A 15,564-nucleotide genomic window follows, 5' to 3' on the forward strand; every position below is an offset into this window, starting at 1 on the left:
AAGAGAAGTCGCTTAGTCGTGTCCAACTCCTAGCGACCCCATGGACTGCAGCCTACCAGGCTCCTCCATCCATGGGATTTTCCAGGCAAGAATACTGGAGTGGGATGCCATTGCCTTCAAGCTGTCCTAAATTGGCTCTTTTCAGAGCAGATTTTTCCCTACCTTTGTCCTTTTCCTTCTCTTTCCTCACATCCTCTTATGTCAGTTTGGAGGACTATGAACCTGAGCCAGTACTTGGCTTCAAGACTCTCTTTCTCTCATCCTGGACATGAATTAAGGGAATCAACCTGTATTACGTGCCTACAGTATTTCCTGGAAAATAGTGTTCAATTAATATTAGCTATTGCTATTATTGTTACCATTACAGTATTATGTGATTGTGCATATGTGTTTTTGTGTGTGTCTTTACAAGGAAAAAGTTGGTGGAATAAGAAGCTTGCCTATGGTATGAGTCAAGAAATATCTAGCTCAGTGGTACTCAAAGTATGGAGCCCAGATCCAGAACTCGATAGGCATGCAGTGACTATGGCCCTACCATAGACCAACTGAATCAGAATCTCTGAGTGTACGGCCCAGCGATCTTTGTTTTAACAAACCCTCCATGTGACTACATGGAGGTACTTTTAAATTCCAGAACAACTGATCTAGATAAATCTCATCCTTCATCCACAATATCTCTCTAGTGGACTCACTAAATGCCTTATTTTCCCACCATTGACGGCACTTTTGTGCATGTGTTATGACAGGGTGAGAGGAAAGTGAAAGTAAAGTGTTAGTCGATCAGTTGTGTCCGACCCTTTGCGATCCTATGGACTGTAGCCCACCAGGCTCCTCTATAGGATTCTCCAGGCAACAATACTGGAGTGGGTAGCCATTCCCTTCTCCAGGGGATCTTCCTGACCCAGGGATCAAACCCAACCCAGGGATTGAAACCGACCCAGGGATTGAACCTGGGTCTCCTGAATTGCAGGCAGATTCTTAACCATCTGAGCCACCTGGGAAGTCAGTGGGTGGGAGGGGATGGTGCCATAAAAGTTAAATAATCAAGTAGCAGAATTAATGCATCTAATTTCAGTCTTCTGCTGTAACTTAGCAAAGTGTACAGTCTTGAAGGAAGGGGGCCCAGGATGGATAAGTAGAACCTGAGAAGATACTGAACTGCTGCTGGACTCCAGGTTCTTTGTGTTCATTAAAAAAAAAAAAGGCATTCCCAGGCACATGGTTCTATCGGGCATGCATGAGGCTCCATATTGGAACATTGGCTGGATTTCAGCCCCTGCACATACCTTCATCCAGGCACCCCTGTGTGCCACATCCACAGAGATATACTCTGTCCTTGTACACAAGCCCAGTTGTAGATCAGGCCAGAGGTGGGTGTCAGAGGTTCACCCTTCGTGTATTAGCCATTTCCTATGGGCAAGGAGAGACAGGCAGGAGTGGAGGTAGCAGGAAGTCGATCTTCTGGGGCCCTGAGCATGGGGTGCAGGCAGAAATTACATGTGCAGAAATGGCCTCCAAAGGAAGAGAAGACAGGCCACGGAATTGTGTGTCTCTTCAAACTCTGAGCAGAGTTCATTTATCATTTGAGTCATGGGCTCTCAAGAAAGGACTGATCTGGATCATCTCTCAGCCATGTGACCTTGGGGGAGATGGTTTGAAAAAGTGGTAAAGAGCCAGGGCTTTTGTGTCAGAGAAACCTGGTTTAAATCCAAGTGGTATCAACTAGTAGTTGCTCAAGTCATACTTGCTTCCTCTTTAAAATAAGGATAATTAAGGTACTCTATCTGCCACATAAAACAGCTGTGAAGATTGCAATCTAATTAAGAAAAGTGCTTAGTGCATTGTCTATACACAGTATGTATTCAGTAATGTTGACTAATTTAGAAATTAACACTAGCTTCTTGTTTTTGTCTCATTTTTGCTACCCTGCCTATGTCACAGGGTTGTGGTAAGAACCAGATGAGCAAGCATTATCATGTGACAATGCTTTCAAAGGAATGAAGTATTGAACATGCATTAAAAATGTTACTGGCTGGTTCTACTAAACACCCATCAGTTTTGTTTGGAGACACACCCCCTTCTTCCCCTCACCGCCATCCTGCCCTGGCCAGGCCTGCAAGAGGGCCCACGTTTCCTCAGTTCATGAATAGCCATTGTGGTGCTGGTGCAGGTTTAATGGCTCTGTGCTTCCTTTCATTTGGCCCTCAGAGACATCACCGCCCAACATGAGTCTCCAAGTAATTGAGGAGACAAATGCAAAAAAAAAAAAAAAAAAAACCCACCCCTAGCAAGTCTGGGGTCAACTCCTTTATCATGTTACATAAACACAGGGATGTCTCCCCAGTGCCCACTGCTCTGTGGCCAGAACTAAAAATGGGACAGCATTCCCCCTTTCTGAGACAAACACCTAGAAGCAGATGTGCAAACACAACAGTAAAAAGAAACATTCCAAACCATCCCCTAATGATTCCTTGGGATCAAGAGAAGATTTTAGATTGTCTAGAGTGAATAGGATAAAAGATAAACAGATGATAAGACTGGTCATAGCACAAAGAGTTCATGCAAGGGGGTGCAATATTGCGGGAGGGATGTGTCCTTGACAACCCTAATTTATAATTGGCATCATTTAAGTCTAATTCTGACAAAGGGCTGTAGTTCTCTCAGATTGCCCACTAACGTGGACTATTATGTGCCAATAGCATAATATAGTTCATGATTCACTCGACCCTCTCTGGCTTTAAAATCTCTAGGATTTTTCTCTCCTTTCATTTTCTTTTAATTATAGGGGATTTGCCTGACTCTCCATTTGGTGCACCAAAAGGCTGTGTTCATATATTGTCACAATATGAGTCACATGCACATAAAATGCAACCCATAAAACAGAGCGTGTGCATTGACATGGGCTCTTTCACCTCCCAGTATTTGTCTAACATGGGTTCCCTTTGGCAGATGAGGTGGAGCCCAGGTGAGGGTTGATGCAGAGGGGAGAGAATGTAGCAAAGGAAGGAAAATGAGATTGAAGGAGAAGCCAGGATGTACAAATTGAGATAGGAAGTCTGTGGCTCTCAGTCCTGGTCTTACACACATCAGAATCACCTAGGAAGCTTTTTTAAAGATACAGATTCCCAAATTCTCCCTCAGACCTATTGAATTAGAATTTACCAATATAGGACCTCAGCATCAGAGTGTAAAAATCTTCTCATGGATTCTAATGTGCAGTTATATTTGTGATCCATTGGGAAATAATTGAATAATTAATCTGTTAGAGAAAAAACACTGAACCCAAGAGAAGAGGAACAGTTCTGTTGACAAGATACCTATAACTTGAATCTAATCATAAGGAAGCATCAAACAATTGCAAATGGAGGGAAATACATACTATAGAGATAACTGACTTATATCATTCAATGAGGTCAATGTCATAAGGATGGTTTTAAAGACAGGAAATGTACCAGATTATGGAAGATTAAGAGACTTGACAACTAAATATAACACAGAATCCTGGGTTGGGATCCTTGTTAGAGAAAAAAATAGCAACAACAAATGCCAAAAAGAATGCTTGAGTCAATTGGTGAAATTGAAATATGGATTATAGATTAAAGGATTATATCAATTTTGCATTTCTTAAATTTAATGTCTTTATTGATATTAAACAATTCATTCAGGAGATATGCAGTCTACTCTGAAATTGTGGCAGAATGTTAGAAAAAGATAAATGGGTCTTGGTAAGGATATGTCATAGCACTCACTCTTATAATTCTTACAGCTTACCCATAAGTTTGAAATTATTTCAAAACAAAAAAAGTTTAAAAAATAAAAGGAGTGATTTGCTTCAGGGCTTGTATAGGGCAGAATCCAAGGGATGCTCTTGAGTTAGGGGTAAACCAGTGGCTCAGACCTAAGAAGATCTGTCCATCTTCTTCAAGGACCAGGAGGAGAGAGGGTTGGGTGGGGGGAGAGGATAGCAAACATCATGAGAAATGATGATGAATTTGCAAGAAAGAACAGTAAATCCAGGGGTCAGAACTTGTGGGTGAGCCAGCTGATAAGTATGAAGATAAAGATGCTCTGGAAAAGACTGCTAAGTTCTTTAAATCTCTACAATTTACCCCAGTTACATACTGGTTTTACTCACATGGTTCACTCACAGGATAACAGCTTTGAAAACCAATTATTATGAAATATGGCAAAAAGTCACTGAAAGGGGAAACTCTATGAATTCTAGGGAATGTCTCTGAAGGGAAAATTTTCTTGATTCTTCCCACTCTTTGGGTGAGCTGGCAACAGAATCCTACCACTGCTAAATCCAGACGAGGTCACCACTGGGGTACTGTCTGTTTGGGAAGTACACAGGAGGTACCTGTTTTCTCATCAGAGCTCTTTTTATCTGGATCTCAAGTAGACCTGGGTCGATGAGCACACACTGCCAATGCATCTTTATCAGGTGCTTGCCCTTCATCTGTATCTGTGAACATTTACACTTGCGCCTCTTTGCACGAGGCTGTAATTCCAGCCCAGGACGGCAGAGTTGAAGAGAGAATGCCACGATAGATGATTTGCTAAGAGTTTTGATCTTGGTGGTCTGAAACCAATGACCTCTGGATAATTCCAGAAGAATTAGATCTTTCGTGGAGTCAAAGGTTGCTTAGGCACTAATTTATCTGAAGGTTTAGGTACTAGGTATTCTTGAATTCTATCATGCTGAGGGTTCCACAAACCTCAACAAAAGAGTCCGAAATGAATTACTTGGATGCAATCTCAAAAACAACAGAAAGATCTCTGTTCATTTCCAAGGTAAACCATTGAATATCACAGTAATCCTAGTCTATGCCCCTTGAAGGTGAAGTTGAAGGTGAAGTCGAACAGTTCTATGAAGACCTACAAGACCTTCTAGAATTAACACCCCAAAAAAGATGTCCTTTTCATACAGGAGACTGGAATGCAAAAGTAGGGAGTCAAGAAATACCTGGAGTAACAGGCAAATTTGGCCTTGGAGTACAGAATAAAGTGGGGCAAAGGCTAATACAGTTTTGCCAAGAGAATGCACTGATCATAGCAACTCTTCCAACAACACAAGAGAAAACTCTACACAGGAACATCACCAAAATCAGATTGATTATATTCTTTGCAGGCAAAGATGGAGAAGCTCTATACACTCAGCAAAAACAAGTCCAGGAGATGACTGTGGCTCAGATCATGAACTCCTTATTGCCAAATTCAGATTTAAATTGAAGGAAGTATGGAAAACAACTAGACCATTCAGGTATGACCTAAATCAAATCCCTTACAATTATACAGTGGAAGTGAGAAATAGATTCAAGGGACTAGATCTGAGAGACAAGGTGCCTGAATAACTATGGACAGAGCTTCGTGACATTGTACAGGAGGCAAGGATCAAGATCATTCCCAAGAAAAAGAAATGCTAAAGGGCAAAATGGTTATCTGAGGAGGCTTTACAAATAGCTGTGGAAAGAAGAGAAGCAAAAGGCAAAGGAGAAAAGAAAGATATACCCATTTGAATGCAGAGTTCCAAAGAACAGCAAGGAGAGATAAGAAAGCCTTCCTCAGGGATCAGTACAAAGAAATAGAGGAAAACAATAGAATGGGAAAGACTAGAGATCTCTTCAAGAAAATCAGAGACACCAAGGGAACATTTCATGCAAAGATGGGCACAATAAAGGACAGAAATGGTATGGACCTAACAGAAGCAGAAGATATTAAGAGGAGGTAGCAAGAATACACAAAAGAGCCATACAAAAAAGATCTTCATGACCCAGATAATCACAATGGTGTAATCACTCACCTAGAGCCAAACGTCATGGAATGCAAAGTCAAGTGGGCCTTAGGAAGCATCACTATGAACAAAACTAGTGGAGGTAATGAAATTCCAGTTGAGCTATTTCAAACTACCACACAATTGCACTCATCTCACACGCTAGTAAAGTAATGTTCAGAATTCTCCAAGCCAGGCTCCAGCAATACGTGAACCATGAACTTCCAGATGCTCAAGCTTGTTTTAGAAAAGGCAGAAGAACCAGAAATAAAATTACCAACATCCAATGGATCATCAAAAAAGCAAGAGAGTTCCAGAAAAACATTTATTTCTGCTTTATTGACTATGCCAAAGCCTTTGACTGTGTGGCACAATAAACTGGAAAATTCTGAAAGAGATGGGAATACCAGACCACCTGACCTGCCTCTTGAGAAACTTGTATGCAGGACAGTTAGAACTGGACATGGAACAACAGACTGGTTCCAAATAGGAAAAGGAGTACGTCAAGGCTGTATGTTGTCACACTGCTTATTTAACTTATATGCAGATTATATCATGAGAAATGCTGGGCTGGAGGAAGCACAGGCTGGAATCAAGATTGCCAGGAGAAATATCAATAACCTCAGATATGCAGATGACACCACTCTTATGGCAGAAAGTGAAGAAGAACTAAAGAGCCTCTTGATGAAGGTGAAAGAGAGAGTGAAAAAGTTGGCTTAAAGCTCAACATTCAGAAAACGAAGATCATGGCATCCGGTCCCATCACTTCATGGCAAATAGATGGGGAAACATTGGAAACAGTGGCTGACTTTATTTTTCTGGGCTCCAAGAATTACTGCAGATGGTGATTGCAGCTATGAAATTAAAAGATCCTTGGAAGGAACATTATGACCAACCTAGACAGCATATTGAAAAGCAGAGATATTACTTTATCAACAAAGGTCCATCTAGTCAAGGCTATGGTTTTTCCAATGGTCATGTATGGATGTGAGAGTTGGACTATAAAGAAATCTGAGTGCCAAAGAATCAATGGTTTTGAACTGTGGTGTTAGAGAAGACTCTTGAGAGTCCCTTGGACTACAAGGAGATCCAACCAGTCCATCTTAAAAGAGATCAGTCCTGGGTGTTCATTGGAAGGACTGATGCTGAATCTGAAACTCCAATACTTTGGCCACCTGATGTGAAGAGCTGACTCATTTGAAAAGACCCTGATGCTGGAAAAGATTGAAGGCAGGAGGAGAAGGGGACGACAGGATGAGATAGCTGGATGGCATCATTGACTCAATGGACATGGGTTTGGGTGAACTCCGGGAGTTGGTGATGGACAGGGAGGCCTGGCGTGCTGCGGTTCATGGGGTCTCAAAGAGTTGGACACGACTGAGCAACTGAACTGAACTGAACTGAAAAGATGATGCTGTAAAAGTGCTGCATTCAATATGCCAGCAAATTTGGAAAACTCAGCAGTGGCCACAGGACTGGAAAAGATCAGTTTTCATTCCAATCCCAATGAAAGGCAATGCCAAAGAATGCTCAAACTACCGCACAATTGCCCTCATCTCACATGCTAGCAAAGTGATACTCAAAATTCTCCAAGCCAGGCTTCAACAGTATGTGAACTGTGAACTTCCAGATGTTCAAGCTGGATTTAGAAAAGGCAGAGGAACCAGAGATCAAATTGCCAGCATTTGTTGGATCATCGAAAAAGAAAGAGAGTTCCAGAAAAACATCTACTTCTGCTGTATTGACTATGCCAAAGCCTTTGACTGTGTGGATCACAATAAACTGTGGAAAATTCTTCAAGAGATGGGAATACCAGACAACCTTACCTGCCTCCTGAGAAATCTGTACGCAGGTCAGGAAGCAACAGTTAGAACTGGACATGGAACAACAGACTGGTTCCAAATTGGGAAAGGAGTATGTCAAGGCTGTATATTGTCACCCTGCTTATTTAACTTATATGCAGAGTACACCATGAGAAACACTGGGCTGGAAGAAGCATAAGCTGGAACCAAGATTGCCAGGAGAAATATCAATAACCTCAGATATGCAGATGACACCACCCTTAAGGCAGAAAGTGAAGAGGAACTAAAAAGCCTCTTGATGAAGGTGAAAGAGCAGAGTGAAACGCCTGGCTTAAAACTCAGCCTTCAAAAAATGAAGATCATGGCATCTGATCCCATCACTTCATAGCAAATAGATGGAGAAACAATGGAAATAGTGACAGACTTTGTTTTGGGGGGCTCCAAAATCACTGAAGATGGTGACTGCAACCAGGAAATCAAAAGACGCTTGCTCCTTGGAAGAAAAGTTATGACCAACCTAGACAGCATATTAAAAAGCAGAGACATTACTTTGCCAACAAAGGTCCAGTTAGTCAAGGCTATGGTTTTTCCAGTAGTCATGTATGGATATGAGAGTTGGACTATAAAGAAAGCTGAGCACCAAAGAATTAATGCTTTTGAACTGTGGTGTTGGAAAAGACTCTTGAGAGTCCTTTGGACTGCAAGGAGATCCAACCAGTCCATCCTAAGGAAATCATCCCTGAATATTCATGGGAAGGACTGATGCTAAAGCTGAAACTCCAGTATTTTGGCCACCTGATGTGAAGAACTGACTCATTTTAAAAGACCCTGATGCTGGGAAAGAGTGAAGGCAGGAAGAGAAGGGGACGACAGAGGTGGAGATGGTTGGATGGCATCACCAACTCAATGGACATGAGTTTGAGTAAATTCTGGAAGTTGGTGATATACAGAGAGGCCTGGTGTGCTACAGTCCGTGGGATCACAAAGAGTTGGACACAACTGAGCAACTGAACTGAACTGAGGGTTCCACATCTGCATTGGAACAACTGAAGAATACAATTATTTAAAGATTCCCCAATACTTAGCTGTGTCCTTGTTGAGTGGTGAGGTATGAATATTTACTGTTAGCTAAATGAACAGTCATTGAGTCCTAGAACATGGGCATGGGAAGATAACAAAGAGCCAAGACTTCGTCCTTCAAGAGTTTTCTAATGTAGCTGATGGTTTTATCATTGTATTTTTGAAAAACATGGTAAGACCCTTTGATTTTTCACTATGGTCACTGTCAGCTCCAACATTCAGAGGACTCTAAGATGCCCTGTGTCTGCCTCATCCAATAGAGAAGGGTGGAATGGGAAAGCTATATGGAAGAGGTGGGCAGGATCGGGGCCCAGCAAGCCTCCATTTTTTAATTTTTTTAAATGAAAAATCAAAATTCAGACTTTTTACCATGAAAAATCTATTTTTCTCAAAATTATCTGCTTATGCCATTAAAAAAAAAATTAAGATCACACTATAAAAGCAAAAAAGGAATATGTGCTGACTAGAGTCCTCTGTTTACAACCTCCAGAGAATTCTTGGGAAATAATGTTCTAACATGATGTGTGTTCAGTTGCTCAGTTGTGTCCAACTCTTTGCAACCCCAAGGACTGCTGCCCACCAGGCTTCTCTGTCCATGTAGTTTTTCAGGCAAGAATATCCGAGCAAGTTGCCATTTCCTACTCCAGGGGATCTTCCCGACCCAGGGGTCAAACCTGTATCTCTTGCATCTCCTGAATTGGCAGACAGATTTTTTTACCACTGTGCCACCTGGGAAGCCCCCATACTACACTTGATCTTAGTCAACAGTCTAATATGATACACAGAAAAAAAGAATCTTTACCCTCCAATCATCCCTTTCTAAGGGCAACGAGATGTGTGATTTTTGCTTTTGTTCTCCTTTTCCTTAAAGCCAGTGTTAGCCATCTTTTGTTTATTTACTATCCTAGGGCTTGGATAGTCGTGAGAATCATGACCTAGCTCCTGACAGTGGAATGTATAGCAGTCACACCCATATAGACATCCCCACTGGCCACATTAACCTCTTGCTTTGGTGCATATGTGAGCCAATTCATTTGCTCGGGTGGGGGTGACAGCACGTGAAACGTGGGAATGAAGATGCAACAGAATCGCTTGAGACTGGAAAAGTGATTCGTTTACAGTCACATCTGGTTTTAAGTCATTCTGTGTACAGTTATAAAGCTCTGACAAAAGCTATGCAAAGCCCATTTCCTCCAGATTAAAATTAAAAAGTGGGGGAAGGGAAGAGGGTGAGAAATTTATGTAGAGAAAAAAAATACCAGGAAACCTTAGAGATGTGTCTGGGAGAGATGGTGGGGCTGCTGCTAGTGACACATCCGGCACTCCCACCCCTCCCTTCCAGGATTTAAAAAAAATCTTGGCACGGCCAACAGTCAGAGCAGCCAGTGAATGTCTTTTGTGTCGATCTACTGGAGAGTTCCTCTTGGGTATGGGATTGACAGAGAGGGTAGTTTATTATTATTTGGATGTGCTCAGAAAGACATTCTCATTCATGGACTTTGTCATTCTCTAGCATTGCTGGGTGCTCAGCATCCATGATTTATTGCTTTCATATACTATTATTACTACTCACACTGTCTAACACTTGTGCCCTTTAGCCAGGGAAGTGCTATTCATATAACATGTACCTTCTCATTTAGTCCACCCCCTCATTAAACCACCTCCAAATGTTTGTATTTGTTTCCATTTTCCTGGAGACCTATGACCTAGTAAGGCTACGATCTAGGAAGCTAGAAAGCTTCCTTGAAATGTATCCCAAAATAGTATCTCTAAATACAAAAGTCACGGTCCTTTTTAGAAAACTGCTTATCAAAATTATCTTACCTTAAATTTTTATAAATCCCTTTTAAAATGCATGACACCTGTGGCAGGTTAAAATTGTATTCACTTCTGCTGTCATTTACTTATAGAGCCAGTCCAAATTTAAACAGAGAAAAGGATTTGCCATCCTGTAATTGTTTTTAATTGACACATTCCCTAATTGCTAGGCTTTTTTCTTTTTAAAAATCTCTGAGGAAACAGACATAAGAGCTGCATAAAAAAGGCATCAGAATTGGCATGTCATCTATTGTTTGCTGCATGTTGATCATTTTCCCTTTAGCATCTGTACTTTATGGAGAAGTGTTAAATATCAAAATGTACATATAATACATATTGTAAATATACTATATAAAATATATACTATGTTATATATTATGTCACCACTTTACTTGACAACTTCTAAAACTGTTCAAAACCTTTTAAATCATCAATGTATTTCTTGTAACTGGAGAGCTCAGTGAAATTTAAAAGAATGAAGTATCATTAACTTTCTTTAATATAAAATGATCTGGTTCAGGATTCAGGGTTTGGGACTGACAATCTAAGACTTCTTACTGGAATTTGGATAGCTTTTTCTCACCAACTAAAGCAGGAAAGCTTGTTAAACACCACACACACATTATTGAGCTCCACCAGAACATTTCAAATTCTTCAGATTGTGGTAGAGCCGTAAGATTTTATGTTTCTAGCAAGTTCTCAGATGATGCTGATTCTAGCCTTTGAGAACCACTGTCCTAATCCCAGGGACGGGGGAGCCTGGTGGGCTGCCGTCTATGGGGTCGCACAGAGTCGGACACGACTGACGCGACTTAGCAGCAGCAGCAGCAGTCCTAAAGATTACTCCTTCCCTCCCCTTTCTTCTTTTTCTCCATTTTCCCTCCCACTCATCTTTTCCCAACTCTTTCTCTTCAAAATCAATCTTCTCTTCTTCTCTCCTCTCACCCTCTCTCCCTTTCAAGATGATCTCTGAGGTATACAGCAGGAACATGTCTAGAAGGGCTTGTTTAAAGTATTTATTCAGATGACATTATTTATTGAGCAGCTACAAAGACTCACTCATTCATTCATTCATCTATGCATTCAAAAAATACTTGTTGAAACTCCACCATACTGCCAAGTTCTGTGCAGAGAAGCAAGACAGACAAAGACTCTGCCCACAAGGAATTCTCTGCATAGCCAGAGAAGACAGATAGTATACAAGTGTATAAAATAATTAGATTATTACCAAGTGTCATTAATGTGCAGAATTAAATAAATGGATTGCTGAGATGACAATTGATAACGGCACACTTAACCCCAGGAGGTCAGAAAGGGTCTGGCCCCACAGGGATGTGTTTAGGCTGAGATCTAAAGACTGAGAAGATAGCTAAGAAGAGGCTGTGGGCAGGAGTGGTCCAAGAGAAAACTGCAAGCACAAAGGCCCTGGAGCAGAAAAGAGTCAGCTCCTTAGGGTGTCTCCATAACTTATACAAGTCTTGGCACACAGTAGGTGCTCAGTCAGTATTTGCTAAATGAATGAGTAAATGGATTATTAGACCCAGGGTGCTAGAGCATAAGAGCCAAGCAAGAGAGAGGCATGCGGTGAGCAGAGGCCAGGTCATGAAAGACCTTTTAGGTCATGAGTGAGAAGTTTGAATTAACCAATCAGATTTACCAATCCACTCTCCCTGCATCCCCTCAAACTTCTCTGCACCCTGCTCAAACTTGGATGTAAAGTAACAATTCTCAAAACCTGGCCCCGGGACCCCTGATGATCAGTTGTATCATTCAACATGTATGTTCATAACATGAAAAGAATCATGCTATCATCTATGAATTCATAATTAATGAATGTCACTTAGAGAAATTATTCATTAATTGTTATGACTATTTGTTTAAAAGGCAGTTGTTTAACCATCAGTTTGATTTTAGATACATATCTAATAAAAAAAAACAGCCCCACCCTTCCCATGCAGTCTGGAAAAGATTTCATAGTGGCAAAGAGAAGTTATCCTTGAAAAGTTACAGAGGCTGACTCTAAATTTCTGGAACGCAGTAACTTATAAAGCAAATGCAGTGGCATTAAACAGGATTTGTTGTTGTTTAGTCGCTAAGTCCTGTCTGATTCTTTGTGACCCTATGGACTTCAGCATGCCAGGCTCTGTCCTTCACTAGTGAAAGTGAAGTCGCTCAGTCGTGTCCGACTCTTTGCAACCCCATGGACTGTAGCCCACCAGGCTCCTCCTCCATGGGATTCTCCAGGCAAGAATACTGGAGTGGGTTGCCATTTCCTTCTCCAGGGAATTAAACAGGATAAATAGGTTCAAAAGAAGTTGAGGAATTCCAAACAACGATGAGAACAAAGAACAAAATGAATTATTTTATTTATACTTTGTACAGTAGTTTCAAATAAACTCCTTTTGTAAAAGATGTTATCTGGCAGATTTTCCCAGTCCCTTACTGCCTTGAATCTACTACACATCTCTCTAATTTTTCATATTCATACAAGTGTTTCTAAAAGGAAAATCAGCCTTTAAAATGTAATCAGTAAAAACCTGAGTTTAAACTTTCTCTCATTTCATAATATATTCATTCTTATGGGTTATTTAGGACCCACTAATTAATTGGGGGCTTTGCCATGAGCCTTAAGATTCTCAACAAAACAAAATAGTAATTATATATCTTTGGAAAAAAAAATCTCTGACTCCTAGTCCTTCATAGATTGCTGTAATTCTTCATACACATTGGTATCAAAATAGATAAAAGACACACAATCTTAAATGTACAATGTCTCTCTGATAGATCAATAATAAAATCATTGTACTTAAAAAAATTGCTCCTCCTTTTCCTAATTCCTATCCCCAGGGTTATTATTAGCAGGTCACTATTAATTATAGACTTTAGAAGCATTTGAAGAGTGTGGTGGGGATATTTTGTTATTGCCTTGTTTGACTAGTCCTCTTCACTTCTTTTTGTGTGTGTAGTTGCCTCTATTATAAGGCAGTATATTGCATTATATTCAGACAGTATATTATATATAAAAAATACAATTTTGAAGTTAACTGATAGGGTACAGTAAGTTGGTAATATAATATTAAAAAAAAAAAAGAATGAGAAAGCTTGGAGAACAGAAAAAATAAGATTTAATGAAGTTTTGTGCAAAGGAAAGAGGAGTATTTAGTAAATTAGAGTGGAAAGATTCCAAACTGGGGGGCCAATCTATGAGAAAAAAAATGCAAAAACCTCACTGAAAAAGACAGAGAAGGATGGCCAGCAGAAGTTAGGTAAGTGGATCCTACGCAATGGATGAACTTAAAAAAGAGTGAAGTGTGTGATTTAGATGCAGTCTGTTACTAGGTTAACTGGCACTTGGACAGCACATTAAAGTTTGCAAAGGTGCTTTAAAATATGTAATCTTATTCTTCATAATCTCTCTGGGAAGTATTTAGAGTAGGCATTATTCCAGTTTTACAGACAAGGAAATCACATTGCTTTCTGAAAACACCAGAAAGGGAAATGGTGATGTTAAAAAAGAATAAAGCTGAAAAAGACTCCTGTAAAGGTCAAAGGCAGCTTGTAGGTTTACAGTATCTAAAGCGGAGAGAAGAGGAGTGTCTCTGATGATGCTGAAAGGCATGCTAGGCTGTGAATAGCCATTGAATTTGAGGGGTAAAATATGGAGGGTAAAGCGTTCTTTATTAAGACCAGTGACCTGGGCAAATAAATAAGAAAGATTCCATTTTCCTTAAAATACATACATATTTTAGGTTTGACCTTCTTTGAGTATTTGTGACTTGAAAAGGAGATTTGAGATCTCTAGTCTAGCTGCTGGAGAAGGAAATGGCATTCCACTCTAGTACTCTTGCCTGGAAAATCCCATGGATGGAGGAGCCTGGTAGGCTACAGTCTATCGGGTGTCGAAGAGTTGGACAGGACTGAATAACTTCACTTTCACTTTTCACTTTCATGCGTTGGAGAAGGAAATGGCAACCCACTCCAGTGTTCTTGCCTGGAGAATCCCAGGGACGGAGGAGCCTGGTGGGCTGCCGTCTATGGGGTCTCACAGAGTCGGACACGACTGAAGCGACTTAGCAGCAGCAGCAGCAGTGTAGCTGCAGAGTAACAACCCATAGAATCTTCCAAGGAGTAGAAACTTCATTTTTTCATTAATTAAACAAAACAAAACATGATTTCTGAAAGAACTGAAATAATTTTCACTTCTTTACTTTTTTTCCTCAAAGTAGATACATTTGATATAGTATTCAATAATATACCTTTATGTATAATCTATTTGAAAGAGAAAAGAATGTCATCTTTCCAATTAATGTAGCTCTACCATTCTGTTTTGAAAATCTCCTCTCTTAGCAATTGAGAAGGCAATGGCAACCCACTCCAGTACTTTTGCCTGGAAAATCCCATGGACCGAGGAGCCTGGTAGGCTGCAGTCCATGGGGTCGCTAGAGTCGGACACTACTGAGTGACTTCACTTTCCCTTTTCATTTTCATGCATTGGAGAAGGAAATGGCAACCCACTCCAGTGTTCTTGCCTGGAGAATCCCAGGGACGCGGAAGCCTGGTGGGCTGCCGTCTATGGGGTCGCACAGAGTCGGACACGACTGAAGCGACTTAGCAGCAGCAGCAGCAATTGTCAGAGATGGCACCCAAAGAAAAGTAACCAAACATTAGAAGCTTGTTGCAATACTTTGCTACTATCACCTCAGTCCTGTCCGACTCTTTGGGACCCCATGAACTATAAATCCCCAGGCTCCTCTGTCCATGGGATTTCCCAGGCAAGAATACTGAAGTGGACTGCCATTTGCTCTTCATTTATTGGGAACTTTTAAAATTTTCAGATACATGATTACTCAGGTACTGAGGCAACTGCTAAAAGTTAGCACAAAGTTAGTGCTTGAAACTAAGTGAATTTTGCTTTTTTGTAATATATGGGGAGCTGGGCCATTAAAGGTATTTCCCTCAAATCAGAGTTCATATTGCTTTCTTATATTCAATTATAGATGAAAACGACTTTAACTACTGAACCGTCAGTAATGAAACTGCTTTGCTTGTGGGCTGAACAAATGGTGGTGATTATGTATGTTCTTGGTTAGG

At 40.6% G+C, this 15,564-nt stretch overlaps 1 protein-coding gene across 2 annotated transcripts in view; it reads left to right on the forward strand.

The window, feature by feature from the left end:
• The window catches only part of PTPRB (protein tyrosine phosphatase receptor type B), a 130,533-nt gene that overhangs the window by 19,171 nt on the left and 95,798 nt on the right, over nucleotides 1–15,564 (forward strand).

The sequence above is a fragment of the Bos taurus genome, chromosome 5 (genome assembly GCF_002263795.3).
Source record: "Bos taurus isolate L1 Dominette 01449 registration number 42190680 breed Hereford chromosome 5, ARS-UCD2.0, whole genome shotgun sequence".
In the NCBI taxonomy this organism is placed as follows: Eukaryota; Metazoa; Chordata; class Mammalia; order Artiodactyla; family Bovidae; genus Bos; species Bos taurus.